At 38.3% G+C, this 24,444-nt stretch overlaps 1 protein-coding gene across 4 annotated transcripts in view; it reads left to right on the top strand.

The window, feature by feature from the left end:
- The first annotated feature begins 6,351 nt into the window (after positions 1–6,351).
- Positions 6,352–24,444, top strand: part of MICU1 (mitochondrial calcium uptake 1) — a 216,188-nt gene continuing 198,095 nt past the window's right edge. For 2 of the 4 annotated variants that reach the window (XM_027531092.1, XM_027531093.1), the window contains exon 1: positions 6,368–6,547. The gene's annotated coding sequence lies outside the window, so the exon portion shown is untranslated. Of the gene's footprint in view, positions 6,548–24,444 lie in introns of all 4 variants that reach the window. The other 2 variants (XM_027531091.1, XM_027531090.1) reach the window with 2 other exon arrangements.

The following is a 24,444-nucleotide window of genomic DNA, read 5'->3' as shown; positions in this document are numbered from 1 at the left end:
CCATATTCCAACTTTGTCAACTGTTTCAATTAATCTTTAATAGTATTTCCCCTGCTCTGGTACAAGTTACAGTTTAGATCACGTGTCGACTTTAATTGTTAAGTCTTCTTGTGTTTGCGTGCTAAGTCACTTCAATTGTGTCTGACTCTTCTCAACACTAAGGACTGTAGCCCACCAGGCTCTTCTGTCTAAGGGATTCTCTAAGCAAGAATACTGGAGTTGGTTGCCATGCCCTCCTCCAGGAGGTCTTCCTGGCCCAGGGATCAAACCCACATCTCTTTACATCTCCTGCATTCACAGGGGAGTTCTTAACCAGGGAACAGGGAAGTCCCATCAAGTCTCTTTAGTCCCTTTCACTAAATAGTTCCTCGACATTTTTTTCTGGGATGGGGTTCTTTCATGACAGTTACTTAAGAGAATGTTCTCTTAAGTTTGGTTGACATTTCCTCACAATTAGATTCAAGTGACATTATGTTCTTCTCAGAGTATCATCTGGAGGCATGTGGTCACTGATTAAAGTTTTGCCTAGTTTTTCCACTATTATAGTTACTTTTCCCCTCTTCTGTTACCTAAACACAAGTCAATATGCCTGGTGCACAGTGAGGTCAAACAATACCATAATGTCAGAGTTTGGAAGACAGAAAGGTTTATTGAAGGCCATACAAGGAGATGAGTGGCTCATACCTTAAAAACCCCAAACTCCCCCAAAACTCTCAGCAAAGCCCTTTTCTAGGAAAGATGGGGAAGGGGCATGGTTAGCTGTTGCAAACTTCTTGGTGTCAGATCCCTTGTTCTTGGTGTCCAGTCATGGTCAGGTACTGATGTTTCTGTAAACCTGCACCAAACAGGTGGCGCTAGTGGTAAAGAACCCACCTGCCAATGCAGGAGACCTAAGAGATACAGGTTTGATCCCTGGGTTGGGAAGATCCCCTGGAGGAAGGCATAGGAACCCACTCCAGTATTCTTGCCCGGAAAATCCTATGGAAAGAGGAGCCTGGCGGGCTACAGTCCATGGGGTCGCAAAGAGCTGGACACAACTGAAGTGACTTAGCAAGCATCACCAAACAAATGTTATTCTCTGTTCTGACAAGAAAGGGCCAGATTCCAAGGCACAGACTGTCACCCTCTGAGGTCAGGTCCTGGCTAAGGGGCAGCTCAAAGTTGGTGGCTGTTATCACTGGGGGAGCCAGGCATCTAGGACTCAGCTGGCCCTCAGCCTCCTCAGGCTGCCCACATGGCAGAGGCAGAACCCACAGACTACACCCCAGGCAGACAGATTATGCCATTAGTTCACAGAGGCAGGACTGGGGAGAGGTTCACTGCTGCCTCAAGGCCTGGGCGTAGCCCAGAGGGCAGCCTTGGCAAGGGCTGTGGAGCTCTGCAGGACACATCCCCTTAGCCTGTTCCCTGGGCCCTGCAGCTTACCCACTGGCCTGAGGCCAGGTGAGCCTGACAGTCCCAGTGAGAAGGCCAGGATCCACTCTTACCTCATTCTTTGCCTGATGACCACCATTCCACCGACCATTAGCTGAATGGACCACTAACGGTCACTTACTGACAGTTGGTCCTTGGGGGAGGGGCTCTCTTTAGTGGCAACCAATGGCTGAGCAGACTACTAACAGTTGCTCATTGACAGTTGTTGGCTTGAGGGAGCGGTCCCCTGTGGTGCTGACCAATGATTGAATAGGACCTCTAACTACCACTCTAACCATCCTGTGTCAGCGGTTTTGGGGTAACCACTGCCTGGTAATGGGTTGTGTGGGAATGGTGCCCAGCAATGGCCATATGCTAAGGATTGGGCCTGCCCCACTCTATTATACTTCTAAAAAAATAGAAAATCCATGAAGAGATACTTTGAAGATTTGAAAAATATACTGCTTCTCATCAAACTTTCCCCCTAGGTTTAGAATCCATTGATGATGTTTTCCAAACCAATCTTTTCTATGATAGTTGCAAAATGGTGATTTTCCAACTGCACCACTCTCTCCATCTATCAGTGGGCAAGCTCTATAGAGAACAGCTTTTCCTTTTCCCCATCTCTCTCGTTAGAATACATGAATAAATTCTTATTTTATTCAGTGGATCATAATTCATTACTGTTCTTATTTTTTTTTTTTTTTTTTTTTACTGTTCTTATTTTGATACTCTAGTTATCCCACATTTGCCCAATGAGAGGCCCTTCAAGCAGGCTGCTATTGACATGCCCCCATTTTATTTTTTGAGCACTTATTTCTGACACAACAGGATGTTCCAGATCATCTTGTACCTTCCTGTGCTAGCCCTGAAATCAGCCATTTGTTCAAGAAGCTTTGATTCCTTTTCATGGGATAAAATATTTCGAAATCAAGATCTGTGCAGGGAGTCTTTAATTTTGAAGTTATTATCAATCATATGATTAAGAGAAATATATATATATATCAACTTTTATTAATCATATTTATGGCTCAGTTAGCTATTTCTTTTATTCCCCTCTTTGTGGTAAGAGAGAAGGAAATATTAAGCTTGTTTTTAAAATTTTGTCTTATTTACTCGAATATAATTCTGGCTACAATATTGGCGAAGAACACTGACAGCAACAGAAACTATGGATCATAAGTCTCTCAATAGCTCCTCAAACATAACATATCCTCAAAAGAAAACCATGAAGAAAAACTGCATAAGTTTTGAAAGACTATAATCTGTGGAATCCTAAAGATAAGCATAATGGAACATGGGGCATTTCATTGCATTCATTTTAAAGGAATTTAATCAAAGCTCTATAAAACAACACTTTGTCATCAGATTCTTGTTGCAAAAGATGTTTTGCTTCTTACAGTGGTGTCATGTGATGCAAACTGCTATGGTAATATCTCACATTATTTTTATGTGATAAAGGCAGATGAACTATACAATGTTTGAAATAAGTATGTCAATTTCTATTTTAACTGAATGAAATTATTTACTCTGTCTCTTGATAACAAGGTCTTCAAACAATAATACACTTTGGAAATATTGAAGATGAAATAAAGAGATCATATTTTACGTGTCACACTACTAGCGACAGGCTTTCCAGGTGGCTCAGTGGTAAAGAATCCACCTGCCAAGACAGGAGACATAAGAGACACGGGTTCCATCCTTGGATAGGGAAGATCCCGTGGAGGAGGGCCTGGCAACCTGCTCCAGTATTCTTGCCTGGAAAATCCTGTGGACAGAGGAGCCTGGCAGGCTACAGTCCAGAGGGTTGCAAAAGAGTCAAACACGACCGAGCACAGTACTAGGGACAAAGACCAAGTCCATTTTTTGTTGCATGTACTTTGTATTCATTTCCAGACCCATTATTATATGGAAACACTTGGGTCACTTAAAAAAAAATCCAAATTGTTGAGCACCATCCTGATGCCCTTTAACATCATATCTCTTAAACTAGGAATACATATTTTTAAAATTTCCCCAGATAATTCTGAGACAGTTGATCATCAAACTCATTTGGGAACCACTGAATGTGGCAAAAATACATTTATACCAGGGTTTAAGTCTTATTATACATATATAAGTTGCCCAAGGGCAGGAACTGTGCTTATAAAATTTTATAAGCCCAGCACCTATTTAGGAACCCTGCATGTTGTAGACATTCAATATATGTTTACGAAAAGAATTTTAACTTCAAACTTTGAGTCTTAATTTGTGCAGGGAATATAAATCTACTTTAGTGGTATTATATATCATGTGACAGGAACCACCTTAGATAGCAGGCAGGTAGAAAGACAATATTGGATTGGTGTACCGGTTTCCAATGCAGAATACAGTTGTGTTCAGTTACTCCTGCTGCTGCTGCTGCTAAGTCGCTTCAGTTGTGTCCGACTCTGTGCGACCCCATAGACGGCAGCCCACCAGGCTCCCCTGTCCCTGGGATTCTCCAGGCAAGAACACTGGAGTGGGTTGCCAACTGTGTTCAGTTATGACCCTGAATTTCGATAACTTAATCTGTGCTCCTGAAAATGGAGAAAGAGTACTCACGTTTACAAGGTTGGTCTAGTTTGCAAATTGTTTGTATTGTCTCTTCTGTATTGTCCCTCTTTCCCCTAAATGTTCTGCTTGATGATAGCTTTTGTTTGTTTGTTTGTTTTTTAAAGTAGCTGACATTTGTATGGTTTAAAACAGACTTCTCAAAGTATGGTTCATGGACTCCTGGGGGTTTCCTGAGTCCTTTCTGGTGATCTGTAAGGGCAAGAGTTTTTTCCTAATAATAATAAGCTGTAATTTGCCTTTATCACTTTCATTCTCTCAGTGTACAGTGGAGCTTTCCAGTGGCTATTTGATGACTGATACGGAAACAGATTAGGCTTTGCTGGTAGCTCAGTGGGTAAAAAATCCACCTGCAATGCAGGAGACCCGGGTTCAATTCCTGGGTTGGGAAGATACCCTGGAAGAGGGCATGGCAACCCACTCCAGTATTCTTGTCTGGAGAATCCCCATGGACAGAGGAGTCTGGCAGGCTACAGCCCATGGGGTTGCAAAGAGTCAGACACGACTGATTGACTTAAGTGTGCACAGATACACTCATGGAAACAGATTAAAGAAGAAAAGATATGAGAATCATCTTATTTCTACAAACCACACATTAAAAATTTAACAAAAATGTAAAACCATGATGCACTAAAAATATAGTTATTATTTTAAAATATCTATTTATGTCAACATACAATGTGCTCTTTTTAATGACTAAAAAAATTAAAAATTTCAAGTTTTAATTTCTAAAACATGACAAGTATTGATAGTTATAACACATAAAAGTTGTTGGAGTTCTTAATAATTTTTAAGAGTGTAAAGGGGTCCTGAAACTAAAAAGTTTAAGATCAGTGACTTATGTTTTTACATGACATTTAATAATTAGCTTAACAGGTTATTCAGTTTTATATAGACAAATTTAGACCTTTTTTTTTCTTGGCTGGACCACATAGCACATGAAATCCTAGTTCCCCCACTGGGGATCAACCCCTGCTCCTGCAGGAAGACTGGAAGCTGTGAGTCTTAACCACTGGACAGCCAAGGAAGTCCCTAGACAAATTTTGACTAAAACCAGGATTGAATTTTACCAATTCTTAATAACTGATCTTTGTCCAAAATTTATGTATTGATAACTTTCTTTTTCTTATTCTGAGAAACACTTGACCGAGCTACCAGTTAAGATTCCATGAGCCCCAAAGTGTTTTTTGATAGTAACCTATGACACAACTTGAAATGCCCATCATCAGCGTGAATGGATGGGCTGCCTGAGAAGGATACCATGCTAAGTGCCTTCTAGTAAACGGGGAAGGATGTCTTTATTAGATTTTTCACTTAACAGATAACAGGCTCTAAATAGAAATACAAAAAAGGCACATTTTGATAGTTAAGAAGCAAATCAGCCAAGATTCCTAACTCCTGAGGCAAGCGGATCCAGAGGACAGCAGATTGAAGAAAACTGCTTAAGACGTCCTTGGTGATCTTTAGATTAGGTCTGTGCCAGCTCTAGCATTTGCTCATTACCTTGGGGTCTTAGCCTGCAATTGAATAAAAAGTTTTTATCAGCAGGATGGTTGTAAACAAACATTGGGTTGCTTGTAAATTCCGAGCACAGTGCCGTGAACACAATAATGTGTCATTCTTAGGGTAGCGCGGAGGGACAGTCCTCTGAGAAGAAATGCAGAAAATAGCTGTTCTACTTACTTCACCGAATCCAATGATATTAATAGTTCTATTTGTTGTAGCTTTTTCTACAGCTTTAAGGAAATTTTTGAAGAAACTTTTCTTTAAAACTTCTCTCACATCATAATCAAAATACTGTCATTCTGTTTCCACAGCAGAAGAGGGGACCCCTCTCCATCCTCAGTTCTGATAGAACATCAGAAAAAAACATGCTACTAGTAGGTTAGTGACGAAACTCTTCAACAACATTAGTTTGCAAAGAGAACACTTAAAAAAAAACACAAAAACTAAGAGTAAAAGAAGCGGTGAGGAGGTTTTTTAAGTTGAAAAAAAAACTTCAAAATCAGGAAATAGGCAAATTTTATCAGATGCCTAAATCTAAATGCAGCTCGAAAATAATTTCCAACTCACTGTGGTCCAGTTCTCTTTTCACTGACTCCTTTTTGCTTAGCCAGCACGAAAAAGGTATCAACGAGGTGGCAACAGGCACAATAAATCTTTTTAACAGATTCCTATACTTGTGTGTCGGGGAGTGAGGGCGATAGAGGTAGAATGCACAGAGCAAAAACCAGCGAGCGTCTCGGTGACAGCCTACCTTCGCTCCTAAATACTGCGGGGGGCGGAGCCGAGGCTAGGGCGGGGCCCGAGGCCGGGGCGGGGTCCGGGCGGGGCGGGCTGCTTCCGGGCCTCTCCCCACCCCTTTTCCTCCGTGCTCGTCCCACACGTATTTCACCACGATCCCGAAAGGCCCAGCGACTAGGAGAGTCACGTGAGGGTGGGTGGTGGAAGTGGAGGCTTGTCTTGGCTGTTTCTTCGTCTCCATGGTGTTCGGAGGTGGGCGGCTTTGACGGAGAAGCAACTGCAGCTCAGGCGTGGACGGGTGAGTCCTGGGACTGTGAAGGTTTGAGGAGACAGCCTTTTAGGGAAGACGAAAGGAAGGCGGATGCGAAACAGCTTTAGAGACCAGACCTCTGGGGCCAGCCGTTTGTCTTCTTTGGGGTCAGGCGACTTCTCTGGTCGAGCGGGACAGCTGTCTCCCCCTGATGTGTCCAGACTGGGGCTTGAGACCAGTCCTTAGTCCTGCCTGCTTCGCTTCCTCAGCTTTCCTTCACTTCTCCCAGTCCCTTCTGCCTGTCCCGGGAGAACTTCTACTTCCGAGTTCCCAGCGGCAGGGTTCAGTTGAGCGCCGACGTCCCTCTTCTCACAGGCGACCAGGGACCATCCTTGGCATCTGGGGATGTGGTTGGAAGTGGGTGGGGAGCTTATAGTTAGGTCTCTGATGAGGGGAAGTTTTAATCACTGAAATGAAAAAAGTGGAAAAATAAATGGGGACCTGAAGGGACAAAACAAAGTGCAGGTTTCCTGGACCGTTCAGTTTTTATCTTTCCCAGTGTCTTACCCATTCCCTCTCAAGTTTCCTTCTCACTATCCTATCCTGGTCCGCAATACGATGTTTTGAGAATGAGCCGGGCGTTATTGACTCAGTGTAAAAATGTTGGAAGAAGAGTTTAAACCGAACTACTTTTTGAGTTCCTCCCTGTGTAGTAGTATGGTTTCTTTATCTTCTCTTTCAGATGCCTAAAAAGTATTGTAGATACTTGCGCGTATATGTAGAATAACCAGTTTATAGTTAGGACTAGAGTAAAATACTTTATTCTCTTTGTGGTACTTGGAAAGACATATTTACTTTCTGTTTTATAAGTAGATGTGTCTGTGAATTTGGGGGCAGTTTCTCAGGTATACCTTTGTTTATGGTAAAATATTCCTTTGAGTCACAGGTGCACGTGATCTAGCAAGAGAAAGGAATGAAACAGTTTGGGGTTGATAGCTGTTGGAGAGTTTAGGTTTCATTAAACGATATGACAAATTAATAAAATGTCAGCATCTTGAGACTTAGGTGTTGGCCACGTTGACCGTCCCATTATCCTCTTGGCGTTGCCTACGGTGTTGAGCTTCTTAAATATTGTCTCATCCTAAAACCTTTTTAGAACTCACTCCCTTGTTTGTGAAAACGTGGCTCTGGCTTCCAGCTGCTCTCAGTGTCCTTTTAGTAGCTCAGTTGTGTGGGACTCTTTGAGACCCCATGGACTGTAGCTCACCAGGCTCTTATGTCCATAGGATTTTCCAGGCGAGATTACTGGAGGGAGTTGCCATTTCCTTCTCCAGGGGATCTTCCAGACCCAGGTATTTAACCTGTGTCTCCTGCATTGCTGGCGGATTCTCTACCACTGAACCACATAGGAAACCCTCAGTGACCTTACTGAAGGTTATAAGACACAAAGTAATGCTAACAAAAAGTAAAGATTCAGGGGTTGGTTGTGTACCTGGGGAGAAAAGGAAAATGACAGAAACTAATATGAGCAAGAGAACAAAAGAGTGTATTGCTATCTTCGTTTATAATCTAGAGAACATTTACTGTGTAGCATAGACTTTGCATTCCCAAGAGGTAACTCTTGAGACTGACTTTCCTGTGTTTAACCATGGTATGTAATTTATCCTATAATGCAGTATTATGTAAAATAATAACTGAAAGACTTAATTGACCCTTCAGATTTTATATTATTCAGAAATATAGGACTGAGTAATTGACAAAGTTATTACACCTAATTTGGCCACTTTTTCCATCTTGACCAATTTTTACAATGACTGCGACACTTGCTAAATGTTTACCAATTTTTTTCCACATTTTGTTTGGCCACGTCATGTGGCATGTGGGATCTTAGGTCCCCAGCCAGGGATAGAACCTGCGCCCCTTACGTTGGAAGCATGGAGTCTTAACCACTGGACTGCCCTTGAGTATAATTTTTTTTTAATATTTCCTTTAAAAGAGAACTAACTTTTTAAAAAGTTTACTCACAACTTTTTTTTTCCCCCACCAGAAAGGAAAATGGCTTGATTTTATGCTAAGGGAAAAAGTCTATTCTTTTTAAGTAGATTTTTACTCACTTAAGTAAATTCTGAGAAAATTACTAATGCTTTTTAAGACATTAAATATTGCTATCTCAGAAGAGTTGAGAAGAAAATACAGGGGTAGTATTTTTAAATATTTTATATTTCCTATTATAAAAGTAATATGCATTTATTTTTGAAAAACAGAAACATTATAAGAAATACAACACTGAAACTTGAAATCCTAATTTATCTTTTCCCATGCCAACAAGTAACCACTACTTCCTCTTGCTTTGGGTTGGGCATCAGTGTGGAGAAGTTGAGTTTGGGGTCAGACTCCCTGGGAAAGATGGCATTGATAGCACTGGGCTTACATCCTACAACCTCAGAAACTCCAGAAGAGAGAAAATTTCCCTTTTTCTGATTCTATTATAATAGAATTCTGTTACAATAGCAAACTACTCTGTGGCCTTACTTGGGTCATCGCTCATCCTAGAGACAATCTCTGTGACCAGACAGATGGAATGCCGTGGGTGGTCAGAATTGGATCTTCTTCCAACTGTGGAGTAGGATGGAGGGAGATACAGTTTAAAAGCACATGAATTAAGGGTAGGTGACATATAGTTCCCAAAGGAAAATTGAAGTGTCATTTCCTGGAGAAGGGAGAAAGATTGCTGGGCAGGTAGTAATAGCAGATGTTCACTAAAATAATTTTACATGTATTTAAAAAAATTAACTGCTTTCCTTTCCCAATATAAATTATTTTTTACAGTTTGCATGTTGATTTTTCCTTTTTAAAATGTCTACTATTAATTTATAGAACTTGAAATTTGAACTCTTTGAGTGCACCTATTTGTATTGTTATTACATGTATAAGTACCCATGCTCTGGAGTACTCAGATTTTCCAACTTTAAATATGTTGTATATTTGGCCAGTTTGTTAAAATTGATTATTGGTAAGCATTTTTTGTTGTGTGTGAACTTGATTATATAAACTGCAGTTCATAAATAGTAAATAAATGTTTTAAGTATTTAAGTATATGTAGTAAATATGATTACATACTTGATTCTTTAATTATTTCATATTTAAAAATCTGTATAGAAACTACTTAATTTTGAGCATTGTTTAAGAAATAAATAATTGTCACTAATTGCTGTTACTGAGTGTTAACTTTAAAATTATAGTTAACATTAGTATCTTGTTTTGTATCTTCATGGATTATTCTGATGATTCATTATATTTTAAGAGCAAATATAATTGATGCAGCGTATTGTTTACTCCACTTTCTTGTTTTCATTTAGAAGATGTTAGTAGCTCAATTGAGTGGTTGTTTGAACTGTACTTGCTAACATTGGTGGCACAGGCTTTAGTTTAGGCAGACAGGTCTCTATTCTAAAACTCAACTCCAACACTTCTTGATGTTGAGTAAGTTACTTAATCTCTCAGAATTTGAGTTTATTTGCAATGAAAATAGTAATATCTCATAGGGATTTTTTAAGGATTAATTAATATATGCCAAGTGCCTGGAATTTAGCAGATTCTCATAAATGTGATTGTTGTGTTTTTCAATTATTTATGTATTTATTTGGCCACGCCAGGTCTCAGCTGTGGCACACGGGACCTTTTTTAGTTGTGGCACATGGAATTTTAGTTGCGCCATGTGGGAACCAGTTCCCTGATCAGGGACCAAACCCAGGCCCCCTGCATCGGGATCACAGAGTCTAGGCTGCTGAACCACCAGGGAAGTCCCTAAATGTGATTGTTAACAGTGACAATAACAAAACATAATGTCTAAAAAGAATTTATTTTCCCAACTTGAGAATGTTTAGTCCAGAGAGTTTAAAATAGATAGATGTTAGAGGAATTAAGTTCTTTATTCAGTTTGTCTGGATTTTAGCGGGTTTTAAATTGCATGTTGCATATATAGCAATAAACTAGAAAACTTTGTTTAAGCTACACAATTATTAGCAGACTGCCCAATTTGTAAAGATTGCTTAGGCTTATACAGCTTCATATAAAAAAAAACCCCAAAACAACCCAATTGAAAAATGAGCATACTTAAATAGACATTTCTCTGAAGAATACTCACAGATGACCAACAGGCACATGAAAAAATGCTCAATATCACGAAGTATTAGAGAAATGCAAATCAAAACTACAATGAGGTATCACCTCACACCAGTCAGAATGGCCATCATTAAAAAGTTTAGGGAATTCCCTGGTGGTCCAGTGATTAGGACTCAGCTCTTTTACTGTTATGGGCCCAAGTTCAATCCCTGGTCCAGGAACTAAGATCCTGCAAACTGTAGGGCATGGCCAAAAAATTAAAAATCTACACATAATAGATGCTGGAGAGGGTGTGGAGAAAGGGGAACCCTCCTACACTATCGTTGGGGATGTAAATTGATACAGCCACTGAAGAGAACAACATGGAGTTTCCTTAAATAACAAAGTAGAACTACCATATGATTCAGCAATCTCACTCCTGAATGCACGTCCGGAGAAAACTCTTAATTCAAAAAGATGCATGCACCCCAGTGTTCATAGCAGCACTGTTTATAATAGCCAAGACATGGAAGCAACCTAAATGTTCACTGATAGGTGACGATAGATGAATGGATAGGAAGATGTGGGATGTATGTGTATTGTGGAATATTTCTCAGCCATAAAAAAGAATGAAATAATGCCATTTGCAGCAACATGGATGGGCCTAGAGTTTATTGTATTAAGTGAAGTAGGACAGGGAAAAACAAGTATCATATGATACCATTTGTATGTGGAATCTAAAAAAAATGATATAGATTAACTTATTTAGAAAACAGAAATAGACTCACAGACATAGGTAACAAACTTAGGGTTACCAAAGGGGATAGTGAAGTGGTGGGGGGAGATAAATTAGGAGTTTGGGATTAACAGATACATCAGATCAGATCAGATCAATCGCTCAGTTGTGTCCGACTCTTTACGACCCCATGAATTGCAGCACACCAGGCCTCCCTGTCCATCACCAACTCCCGGAGTTCACTCAGACTCACATCCATCGAGTCAGTGATGCCATCCAGCCATCTCATCCTCTGTCGTCCCCTTCTCCTCTTGCCCCCAATCCCTCCCAGCATCAGAGTCTTTTCCAGTGAGTCAACTCTTCGCATGAGGTGGCCAAAGTACTGGAGTTTCAGCTTTAGCAACATTCCTTCCAAAGAAATCCCAGGGCTGATCTCCTTCAGAATGGACTGGTTGGATCTCCTTGTGGTCCAAGGGACTCTCAAGAGTCTTCTCCAACACCACAGTTCAAAAGCATCAATTCTTCGGCACTCAGCCTTCTTCACAGTCCAACTCTCACATCCATACATGACCACAGGAAAAACAGATACATACTAATATATAAAATAGATAAATATCAAGGACCTATATTCAGTATCTTGTAATAACCTATAGTGGGAAAGAATCTTAAAAAAATATATTTAGGTATAGCTGAATCACTTTGCTGTACACTTGAAACTAACCCAACATTGTAAATCAACTATACTTAAATAAAAAAAAACACACAAAAATAAAAATTGCTTAATTCAGGTATAAATGTCAGGATGGGGAAATGTATTGAGTAAATTTTACACAAACTCTGAGCTCAGTAAAGGTCAGTAAGAGGAAGATAGCTTGTTCCTTTTAAATAAGTTCAGGATAATACTCCTGCAAAACAGTAATACTTTGAGAACATGATATACTGGACACCTGCAGGTGGAAGAGATAGCAGTTTAGAATGTTACTTGAAAAACCAGAAGAGGCAACTGTGGAACTGAACAACTGTGAGAACTGATTGACATCAAATATCATTAATGATCTGGGGGTGGGAGTTTAAATACTGCTACATTGGGCAGAGAGGTGTTGGCCCTATTAATGAGAAAATAATCAGCTAGAGCTGGATTAATTTTTTCCCCCTAAACTAACAGAGTAATCAGTTTTGTGTTTTTGCAAATTGTAAGGATTCCTCGCCAACAATAATAAATTTAAAATAGGGTTACTGAGTATGAGAAAAAGAAAACTTCATGGAAATCTTTAAGAGATAAATCCTTATCATTCATGTGAGGCATACAAGTAAGGTTTGCATTTTCCTTCAAAATGATTTTGTTTTAAATTGGTCATTTAAAACTTAAAATGCCTATCTTAATAATCTTGCTTGTTCAGAGTCAGACAGTTACTGATGTCTATTTATAAGCTCTACTTACAGTTCAGATTTTTCATTTTAAAGTTTGTTCATTGGAGTTATTGAACTTAAACCAGCAAGCTAAAGTTTACGTTTTTAAAAACTAAACATGTGAAATTTGTCCACTATCCTAGTAGGATTAAATGAGCATTCTGTAACATGGCACATGAAGGGCATTAGAATCTAGCTGTAATATAACTTCATCTCTCTACCTTCTCTTCCTGTTCCTTCTCCCATGTTCTAGTCATAGTGAACTACTTTTTGTTCCCCATACGATTTGTGCCTTTTTGTGTCATTATGCCTTTACTTGGGCTGTTTGTTGTACTTAGAATGCCTCTTCACCATCCTACCATCTTCCAACTGGTGAGTTATTATTCATCTTCAGATTAGATTAATGAGTTGTTCTTCAGTTTGTGTATTTCCCTCCACTCTCAGGTGGTTGTTTGCCTTGGTGGTTCCCATATTTATTTTTTTAAAAATACTCTTCTTATTTTGTGGAGCAGTTGTATGTATTTTCCTAGAGAATGAGTGATTCTTGATGCCATAAACAAGGCTTATTCACCATCATCTCCTGAACACTCAACAGAGTACCTGTCTTATATACAAGCTTAGAACACGTTTGGTGAATAAATGAGTAATTACGATATTTTATCTGCTTTAAAAATCAGAGTAGAAGTAAGATATAATTTAATAGATTAAGTCTGCATTCTGTAACCTTTATCAGACTGATGCATTTAGAGAATTTACTTGGACATTCCTAGAAAATTCTATCCACACGTTCTGCCACACATCAATTATTTTCTTTTCCTAATATGTGCCTAAGCACTAGAAAGAGAGAAATAAAACATATTCTACTCATTAAGGAGCTCACAGTCTAGTGGTGGAGACAGATGACTTATAACTAAATTTTATGATAATTAAAATTAAAAATCAGTTTATTACTTTTACTAAAGACGCTTCAGATGCTCAGTAGCCACAGATAACTAGTGGCTACTGTATTGAACAGTGCAGATAGGAAACCTTTCTTTCATCCTGACATATTCTATTTGACAGAACTGTTGTGAATACTATAAATACACTTAAATCTACATTTTCTAGTTTCTGGTGATAGTTCATTTTCATTTCAATCATGTCCTTTCCTTGTTCAAATAAAACTTCCTTTTAGATTTGAAAATTGTGTTTTTAAAAATGATCAAGTAGATTCTATTGTAATGTGTTTCAAATAAAGCAGCATTACCAATTTTCTCAGGCCTGTAATCTGTGATAGCATTTGAATTAAGTAGTTTCATAATTTGATTTTCAACTTAAGGTTGATATCATTTGACTTTCTATCCTAATAATTCCTGAAATGGTAAGGAAGCATAATGGTTAAGAGCAATGGCTTTGGAATCAAGAGAAACCTCAGAGTTATTGAGGATCAAATAAGGCAATCAAAAGGATGATTCACATGGGGAGCTGGCAGGACAGCGAATGGGGCATGGAACACGACAGTGAGATTTTTAATCAGGCTACTCAGAAGAGCACACAATTTAAAACTTCTGAATTGTTTATTTCTGGAATTTTGCATTTAATATTCTTGGGTCAGTGTTGACCATGGGTAATGGAAACCACAAAGAGCCAAACTGCAAGTAAATCGGGACTTGTGTACTCCGAACAGTTTTGCCTCAGTAGTGAGGTAAATTAGCTTTAATCTAAATACTGCTTTGGCCTAACCTAAAAAATTTAAAAGCGAGACTTGAACAGTCGAACTCTTTCCAAGTAATTTATTCGTGTCCCAGAACCAAGCTCAAGAATAGGTTCAGGAATACAAAAATATCCAGCACCCAAAAATGTAAAATTCACAGTGTCTGGCATCCAATCAGAAATTACTAGGCATGCAAAGGAGCAGGAAAATATGACTCATAATGAAAAAGAAAAAGAAAAACTGAAACAGAAGTGACATGGGTGATAGAATTAGTGGAGAGGGAGGTAAAACAGTTTTTTATAACTGTTCCATATGCTTAAAAAGCTAGAAGAAAGATTGAATGTGTTAATTAGAAACATGGAAGGTACAGATAACATCACCAACTTAATGGATATGAATTTGAGCAAACTCCAAGAGATAAAGAAGGGTAGAGGAACCTGGCATGCTTCAGTCCATGGGGTCACAGTCAGACACGACTTAGCAACTGAACAACAACAGAAGCAAAGCTATAGGTGGAAACTATAATGGCTGAGATGAAAGACAGACTTGATGTTATTAATGGCAGGTTAGACCTGGAAGAAGAAAACTTAAGCCAAGGCTTATGAAATATACAAAATGATCTATGAAGAGTTCTTGCTTGAAGTACTTAATTTTACTCTGATCAAACTTCTAGGTGTAACTTCTAGTTTATAGGAAATAAAAGGACTAGAGAAATATTTAAACCATGCTACAAGGCAGCCATTAGATAAATCCAGAGTTTGAGAAATACAATTCAGGTGTCCTGTTAAAAAATTAGGATTGTGCTATGTTTGCATAATGTGGTGAATATATTTAATATAACCTTAAAATGGTAAATTTTGTGTCTATTTTACCACTGTTTTTAAAAATTTATTGTTTAAAAAGACATTTAAAAGTATACAATTGAGAAGCATAAGGTGTATCTGCACTATTGTGCAATTACCACCACCATTCATTTCTGGAATTTTTTTCTTCTTCTCAAGCAGAAAACTTTTATACTCATTAAAAAATAAATCTCTCCTTCCTTCTCCCCACCAATCTCTGGCCTCAGCTTATTACTTTCTGTTTCTGCTATAGGTTCATCATGTATGTGGAATCATATAGTATTTGCCTTTTTGTGATTGACGTGTTTCACCTAATGTAAGACTTAAAGGTTATGCAGATCAGAAAGCAACAGTTAGAACTGGACATGGAACAATAGACTGGTTCCAAATAGGAAAAGGAGTACATCAAGGCTGTATATTGTCACCCTGCGTATTTAACTTATATGCAGAGTACATCATGAGAAACGCTGGGCTGGAAGAAGCACAAGCTGGAATCAAGATTGCCAGGAGAAATATTAATAACCTCAGATATGCAGATGACACCACCCTTATGGCAGAAAGTGAAGAGGAACTAAAAAGCCTCTTGATGAAAGTGAAAGAGAAGAGTGAAAAAGTTGGCTTAAAGCTCAACATTCAGAAAAGGAAGATCATGGCATCCAGTCCCATCATTTCATGGGAAATAGATGGGGAAACAGTGGAAAGAATGTCAGACTTTATTTTTCTGGGCTCCAAAATCACTGCAGATGGTGATTGCAGCCATGAAATTAAAAGACGCTACTCCTCGGAAGGAAAGTTAGGACCAACCTAGATAGCATATTCAAAAGCAGAGACATTACTTTGCTAACAAAAGTCTGTCTTGTCAAGGCTATGGTTTTTCTAGTAGTCATGTATGGATGTGAGAGTTGGACTGTGAAGAAAGCTGAGCACCGAAGAATTGATGCTTTTGAACTGTGGTATTGGAGAAGACTCTTGAGAGTCCCTTGGACTGCAAGGAGATCCAACCAGTCCATTCTAAAGGAGATCAGTCCTGGGTGTTCTTTGGAAGGAATGATGCTGAAGCTGAAACTCCAGTACTTTGGCCACCTCATGCGAAGAGTTGACTCTTATTGGAAAAGACTCTGATGCTGGGAGGGATTGGGGGCAGGAGGAAAAGGGGACGACAGAAGATGAGATGGCTGGATGGCATCACTGACTCGATGGACGTGAGTTTGAGTGAAGTCCAGGAGTTGGTGATGGACAGGGAGGACTGGTGTGCTGCAATTCATGGGGTCGCAAAGAGTCAGAGATGACTGAGTGACTAAACTGAACTGAACTAAAGATTCTCATGCCTGTTGTAGGATGTATCAGAGTTTTCTTTCTTTTTCCAATTTTTAGAATTGTGGTGGAATACACACACACCCAAATTACCATATTAACCAGTTTTAAGTGTACAGTTTGTGCTTCCCTTGTGGCTCGGCTGGTAAAGAATCCGCCTGCAATGCAGGAGACCTGGGTTTGACCCCTGGGTTGGGAAGATCCCCTGGAGAAGGGAAAGGCTACCCACTCCAGTATTCTGGCCTGGAGAATTCCATGGACTGTATGGTCCATAGGGTCACAAAGAGTCAGACACGACTGAGCGACTCTCACTCTCACTTAGTGGTATTAAGTACATTCAGGTTATTGTGAAACCGTCGTCCCTTTCAGGAACTATTTCATCTTGCAGAAGTGAAATGCTGCGTCCACTAAATAACAACTCCAGTGCCTCATCCATCTAACTCCTGGCAACCACAGTTCTGCTTTCAGTCCGTGACTTTGACTATCTTTGTGCCTTATGTGGCCTCCCAGGTGGCTCACTGATAAAGAGTCCACTTGACAATACAGAAGAGGCAAGAGACACAAGTTTGATCCCTAGGTTGGGAAGATCCCCTGGAGTAGGAAATGGCAGCCCACTTCTGTATTCTTGCCTGAAAAGTCCCATGGGCAGAGAAGCCTGGTGGGCTGTAGTCCATAGGGTCGCAAAGTTGGGCGTGACTGAGCACCTGGGCGTGCTCGCGGGCACACACACACACACAACTCAGATCTTTTTCTGACTGATTTATTTCAGTTAGCCTAATGTCATCAAAATTCATACATGTTGTAGCATGTTTCAGGATTTCGTTCCTTTTAAGGCTGAGTAATATTCCATTGTACTTATACACCACATTTTGTTTATCTATTCATGTCATGAACACTTGGGTTGCTTCTGCCTTTTGGCTGTTGTGAAAAGTGCTGCTATGAGCATGGATGTACAAAGACCTATTCAAGTCCCTGTTTTCAGTTATTTTGGATATATACACCAGAGTGGGATTGCTGAATCATATAGTAATTCTGTTTAATTTTTTGAAGAATTGCCATACTATTTTTTGTAGTGGCTGCACCATCTTACGTTCCCTTTAGTAGTGCACAAGGATAATAAATAAATGCCATTCTACTGGATGTGGATAAATTTTATGTTGTTGCTAAGTCACTTCAGTCGTGTCCGACTCTGTCTGACCCCACAGATGGCAGCCCACCAGGCTCCCCCGTCCCTGGGATTCTCCAGGCAAGAACACTGGAGTGGGTTGCCATTCCCTTCTCCAATGCATGAAAGTGAAAAGTAAAAGTGAAGTCACTCAGACGTGTCCGACTTAGCGACCCCATGGACTGCAGCCTACCAGGCTCCTCCATCCGTGGGATTTTCCAGGCAAGAGTACTGAAGTGGGGTGCCATTGCCTTCTCCAAATTTTGTTATGTATAGCTAATAAGATTAGGGTTGTCGGGAGAAAAAGGTCATATGTGAAGAAACCATTTTAGAGAGACTTCAGAAAATACCAAAGATACATCATTTTTGTGTGGATCCTTGTTTGAAAAACCAGCTATATGTTTTATGGAAGTTTGAATATGTATTATTAATAGTATTGGAAGATATAGGAAATTGCTATACTTAACAATGGTATTGTAGCTATATAGTAAAATATTATTGAAATATTTAGGGATAGAGTTTTAATGTCTGTAACTTTGAAGTGGTGAGTTTAAAAATTAACTTGATAGACATAGATAAATAGATGAACAAAATAGATGAAATGTTAATTGTTCAGTTTAGGTATGATGTTCATAATAGTATTCTTTGAAATTTTCTGAGTGAAAGTTTTTAAATGAGTTGCAAAGGTTTGATGTTATATTTTATTTTCTGGAAAAGAAGCCATCTTAAATTTGCTTTTACTTTTATAAGTAATTTAATTTAATCCTTAATACTTTTATTTTCTCTCTCCTTTTTTAAAATTAGTTTCTCTTTATAATTGATTTTATGGGCTTTGTCTTCCAGATACTGCACTCTTATTTTGTTAATTTCCTAAGTATGCAATTAGTGTGCATCTTAAGAAGTGATTTTTGTGTTCATCCTGACCAATGGAATATGCATTCTTTCTGTATACCCCAGATTTTGAAGGAGCAATTCAACTGTCAAAGCATTGGATGACTCCTATTACACATTTAACCCAGAGGTTTTAATTTTATGCTTTATAGGAAAATGGCTGTTAATTCACTGATAATTTCTTTCCTAACTGCGTATTTTCTTTAAGCTCAGATTAAGGTCTCTGTTCAGCTTCTAGGTTCTGTGTGTACTATATGTATTAGGATTCATGAAGTGTAATTTTTTGGTTAAGAGGATAGAGGGCAGAATATTGTTATTGTGGGAAACCTAGGGTTCTACTGTAAGAAACATTCTAACCTGTGAGTCTGGGTGGTGATTATTTAACTTGTTTACTAGTCAGTTTCCTGAATATGAAGCATTTCCAGTTTTATTTCTATAGTGTATGGTGGGAAGAGAATGAGACAGAGAGTTACAGGATCTGGTTTGTTTCCAACTTTGCTGCTAAATATCTTTGTCATCTTGATGAAGTTGCTTGAAGTATCATCCTCTCTGGCTTGTTTCCTCTCATACTGAAAATTTGAAAATTTCTGAGGTCTCTTTTAGCACTTAATATTCTGTTATATTGATCTTTTTTTCTTTCTTCATATTTTATCTCAGTGTTTGCAAGGGTATTGTGGCAGACTGTGTACTGAATGCTCTTGATTGTGGCAGCCTGTGTACTGAATCTTTTTGTCAAAATGTGTGAGTTTCCTTTTGTTTTTAAATAACAACAAAAGCCTTTGTCTTTTTAACCCATCAATTGCCCTACTTTTTATGGCAACAGGAACTTCTTATTTATACTGAAAAATACATTTACTTTAATTCTTCCTTCTGTATAGTAAAATAGACATGTGAAGTAAAGTAGTAGGTTATGTTGTACAAGATAGTCTTTATTTGCCCCCACTATTACTTCACCCTTCTCCATCCTACTTTGTACTCCAGGAAGCTGACCTTTATGGACTACATACTATGTTCCATTCGCTCTGGTATCCAGTAGGGTTTGGCTAATGACAGAGGGTGGAGAATGAGTCTGGGTATGTACGTTTTTTGGTGCCTTCTTTGTAGGTTGGTAATTATGATTGGCCCCTGAACAATGTAAGGTTAGGGACACCAATACCCACCCAACCCTAAACAGTTGAAAATCCACGTATAACTATTGAATCCCCCAAAACTTAATTATTAGAAGTCTACTGTTGACCCATGTTAGAAGGCAGAGATACTGAATAGTATCTTCTGGACTAAGAAGAAACTTTGAGACCAAAAACAAAGCAGGCAGCTCCATAAAGTACATTGATGAAGTTTCTTTATAGCTGCATGACATGCTGCCATAAGGGGTACAGGGGAATTCAAAGGACCCAAAGCTAAAAATAGAATCTGACTACTATGTTGTAATATGTATCAGACTTTCATTTCTGTTTAAGTCCAGATAATCCATTATATGTACACAGCATACTTTGGTTTTCTGTTGATGGACATTTGGGCTCTTGACACCTTTTGGCTATTGTGAATAGTGCTGCTATATATTCTTTTAGAGATAAGCTTAGAGTTGCAGCTGTTAGATTACATGGTAATTCTACATTTGACTTTTCCATAGTGGCTACACTGTTTTACATTCATACCAAATGTGTACAAGGGTCCAATTTCTTCATATTTTCTCCAACACTTGTCATTTTCTGCTTTTTGTTTGTTTGCTTTTGTTTTTTGGTAATACCCATTTCCCTAATGACTAATAATGGTGAGCATCTTTTCAAGTGCTTGTTGACCATTTGTATATCTTCCCTGGAGACATATTTGTTGAAATCCTTTGTCCGTTTTTGAATTGAGTTGTTCATTTTTTTTTCTTGTTGTAATAGTTAGTTTTGAGTCAAAATACAAGGTTTCTTAGAAATGGTGAAGTGATTCCATGGATTTGAAATGGTTTTTAGACTAGAAAAAAGCAAGTGTCCATTTCCTTGATTAGATAGCAAGGATAGATAATAGATAAATTTATGATTAGAGTCTTACTTTGCATAAATGTTTGCTTTAAAAGGAATATATTTAGGCGTTATGTGTTTATGTAACATTTTAGTGAAATTTATGTTGCAAAATATAGTTTTTATTTGAATTATCACTGTCAGCAGCATTCTGTTACCTTCCAAACATTTTTTCATCACTCACTTCATGTTAGGTATTGTGCTCAGAATTTTATAAGCATTTTCTCATGTAATTCTCCTTAAAGTTCTTTGCAGTAAGTGTTACTATCCCTGTTTTATGGAAGCACAAAGTTGCCAAAGTCAGAAACACAGGTCTTACTGACTTCAAAATTAATGGCCAGTAAGAGGTTGAGTTAGTAAGGTCTGGTATCTAAAATTAATTAATTAACTAGATAACCCTGAGTTAGACACAACTGTCTGGGCCTCAGTTTATTAAAACAAAGCCGAACAAAACAAAATATGTAATACAAGTTTATATACATGTTTAGTAGAACTTTGTGATGTTCTAATTTTGCTTTAATTAAATTCTTAAGTTTAAAACAACATTTTCAAGTAAATAAATGAAAGTCCAAAATCACTGCAGATGGTGACTGCAGCCAAGAAATTAAAAGATGCTTGCTCCTTGGAAAAAAAGCTATGACAAACCTAGACAGCAGGATATTAAAAAGCAGGATCATCACTTTGCTGACAAAGGTATAGTCAAGGCTGTGGTTTTTCCAGTAGTTATGTACAGATGGGAGAGTTGGACCACAAAGAAAGCTGAGCACCATAGAGTTGATGCTTTCTAACTGTAATGCTGGAGAAGACTCCTGAGAATCCCTTGAACAGCAAGGAGATCAAACCAGTCGGTCCTAAAGGTAATCAACCCTGAATTTTCATTGGAGGGACTGATGCTGAAGTTAAAGCTCCATTACTTTGGCCACCTAATTCAAAGAACCAACTCATTGGTTAAGACTCATCATGCCGGGAAAGATTGAGGACAGGAGGAGAAGAGGGTGAGAGAGGATGAGATGGTTGGATAGTATCACTGACTCAATGGACACGAGTTTGAGCAAACTCAAGGAGATAGTAAAGGACAGAGAAGCCTGGTGTGCTGCAGTCCGTAGGGTCGCAAAGAGTAGGACCTGACTGAACAACAGCAATAGTTTTGTTTTAATGAAATCCCAAAGTTTAAAACAACATCTTCAAGTAAATAAGTGAAAGTCTTAAAAAAAAGTGTACCTGGGTAAATAGGAATTGAAGTAAAGGTTAAAAAAAAGAAAAGCAGCCTGTGAAATATCTAATATTACTGTCAGCCTAGCAGGTTTGTTTGTAGAGAGAACATAAATATAGACAGATTGTTATAAAAGAGTATCAATAGAGATGTCTGTTGCTGTGAATGCTAAAAAATTCCACTGAAATTGTTATTTATATAGAAAGAGACTTCCTTTGGCAGAAATGTATCTTATTCTTACAGATTGGCCTGTACTGCTGACCAATCCTTTGCTGTTGAATGAGACTCTGAGAAACATGTCATGGACTCACAGTTGACTTCTGACATGGAATTATTATGACATTTTAATCATGTACCCCATTTTCCATTTCTGGAAATTGAGTATAATGCAAATGGGAGAGTATTCATTAGAGCATTTTAAAATATAAAGTTCTCTGAAAATGCAAGGTGATATTCTTTTAAAATATTGATTCCTTCATTCTGTCTTCACATATCATTTCTACATCACAGTAGGATTTAGAGCTTTTAATTTAATAGTGGGAGTGAAAGTGTTAGTTGCTCAGCCCTGTCCAACTCTACAGTTCACAGCAACCCTGTGAACTATAGCCCATCAGACTCCTCTGTCCATGGAATTCTCCAGGCAAGAATGCTGGAGTGGGTTTCCATTCCCTTCTCCAGAGGATCTTCCCAACCCAGGGATGAAGCCTGGGTCTCCTGGATTATGGGCTCTTATACTGTTTGAACCACTGGGAAGCCCATAAAATATTTTTTTCTATGGTATATATTGTTGTTGATCGAAAATTTATGTTTTCCTTATTTTAAAAAAATGTACTCTTTGTGGAATCAATCTCAGCTTTTTGTAAAGTTAGATTTAGTCAACTACTATTTTTGCTATACATTCCCATGTTACACTTTATGGGCAAAGCAATCAGACTTAACGATGAATGAATTCAATGATTAGCAAATTGTGAATGAGGTTATGGTTGTAGGTTTATATAGGCCATTTAGGTTTGTTCTGTTGTATGAGTAGATTAACTCAATCTAATATTAGCTTTTGAATGGTTGAGTATCATTAAGAAAGAGTTTTATATTGTATACTTCACATATAGCTATGGCATATAGCATATATAAAGAGTACATGAAACAGATATGTACACTTTAAATAATAATTTTAAAAAGTGAATCATGTAGATAGCATCACTCAGGCCAAAAGAATATTTCCATCACCCCAGAAGTCCCCGATATGCCCTTCCTTGATCACACAGCCTGTTGTGTGTTGGCTTGTTATGATTTCATTTACTTGTTTATGGCTTAAGTGAAGTTGTTTTGATCTGAGGGTGTGTTTGTTTACATCCAGGAGGCTGTGTCAAGATGATAGCATCAAAATTTTTGTGCTGCTGAGTGCTTGTTGATGTGAACATATGGAGGAGTGACTATGTCGTAATGAACATTTAAACTTTAAATACCAAGAACTTGAGAGGACTTACTGAGAATGTTCAATCTGGGCAAGGCTACTCTTTACTGATCTAAAATAGCTCTCCAAAGACGTGCTGTAGCGAGGCTGCTCTTTGCCAGCAGTGATGAAAACTGTGCAGTCATCCTGTGAAGGAGATCGTCTCGTCCGCCAACACTGGTGCCTTCCTTCCACTAACATCCAGCTCTAGCAACAAGGGATTTCAGTTTGCACTGGCAGCTCTTGGTTGGCTAAGCTGACTCTTCTGAAAACCAACTCATAAAAAGGTTCCCCTCGGCTAAATTTGGACTTAGTTCTTCATCTCCTCTTTGTCTGGAAAAATAGTGTATTCATTTGAATCAACTATCCACAGCAGTCTACCACTGATTTGGAGTATGTTATTTCTTTATTTACTTATAAAGAGACTATCCTGTATGCTGTTGGCTTGTGACATATTATCATGTAATTCCTGCAGTGAACCTGGGTTAAATAAGTTATTGGCAAAGACAGTCTCAGTCTCTGAACATAATTTGCTAAAACAATTTTATCTCTTCAGGAGATAAATTATCCTCCAGAATTTTGATGATAATCATGATTATGTGTATCCTTAAACACTTAGTTTTGTCTGGTTGTGAACTTTATATAGATGAAGTCTAACCATTTATATTCTTTTATGGTATGCTTCTCCAATGAACATTATATTTATGAGGCTTATCCTGTGTTACTTGTAAAGCATTTTGAGGGGGATGTAAATTTTCCAAAGTTAATTTAGTAATTCCTTTTTAAAAATGTTTTATTTTGAAGTAAAAGTGTGTAAAAAATTAAGGTACGCATAAATGAGTATGACATGAATCCCTGTTTATTCTTTTATCTGCATTAGGAATTAGGACATGTTTATTATCCCTTTAACTGTTGATTAACATTTGAGTTGTTGCTAGTTTTGATTATTATAAACACCATTACTGTGAACATTTTGTTCGTATCTCAAAATATGTTTGAACTTTTCTACAGTACAGTTTCAGGGTTAGGAACTTCCTGGTTGTCCAGTGATTAAGAATCTGCCTTCCAGTGCAGGGGACATGGGTTCAAGTGCTGGTCAGGGAACTAAAAAC

The sequence above is a fragment of the Bos indicus x Bos taurus genome, chromosome 28, assembly GCF_003369695.1.
Source record: "Bos indicus x Bos taurus breed Angus x Brahman F1 hybrid chromosome 28, Bos_hybrid_MaternalHap_v2.0, whole genome shotgun sequence".
NCBI lineage: Eukaryota > Metazoa > Chordata > Mammalia > Artiodactyla > Bovidae > Bos > Bos indicus x Bos taurus.
The sequence above is the reverse complement of the archived record's forward strand: the minus strand, read 5'-3'. Positions and strand labels throughout refer to the sequence as shown.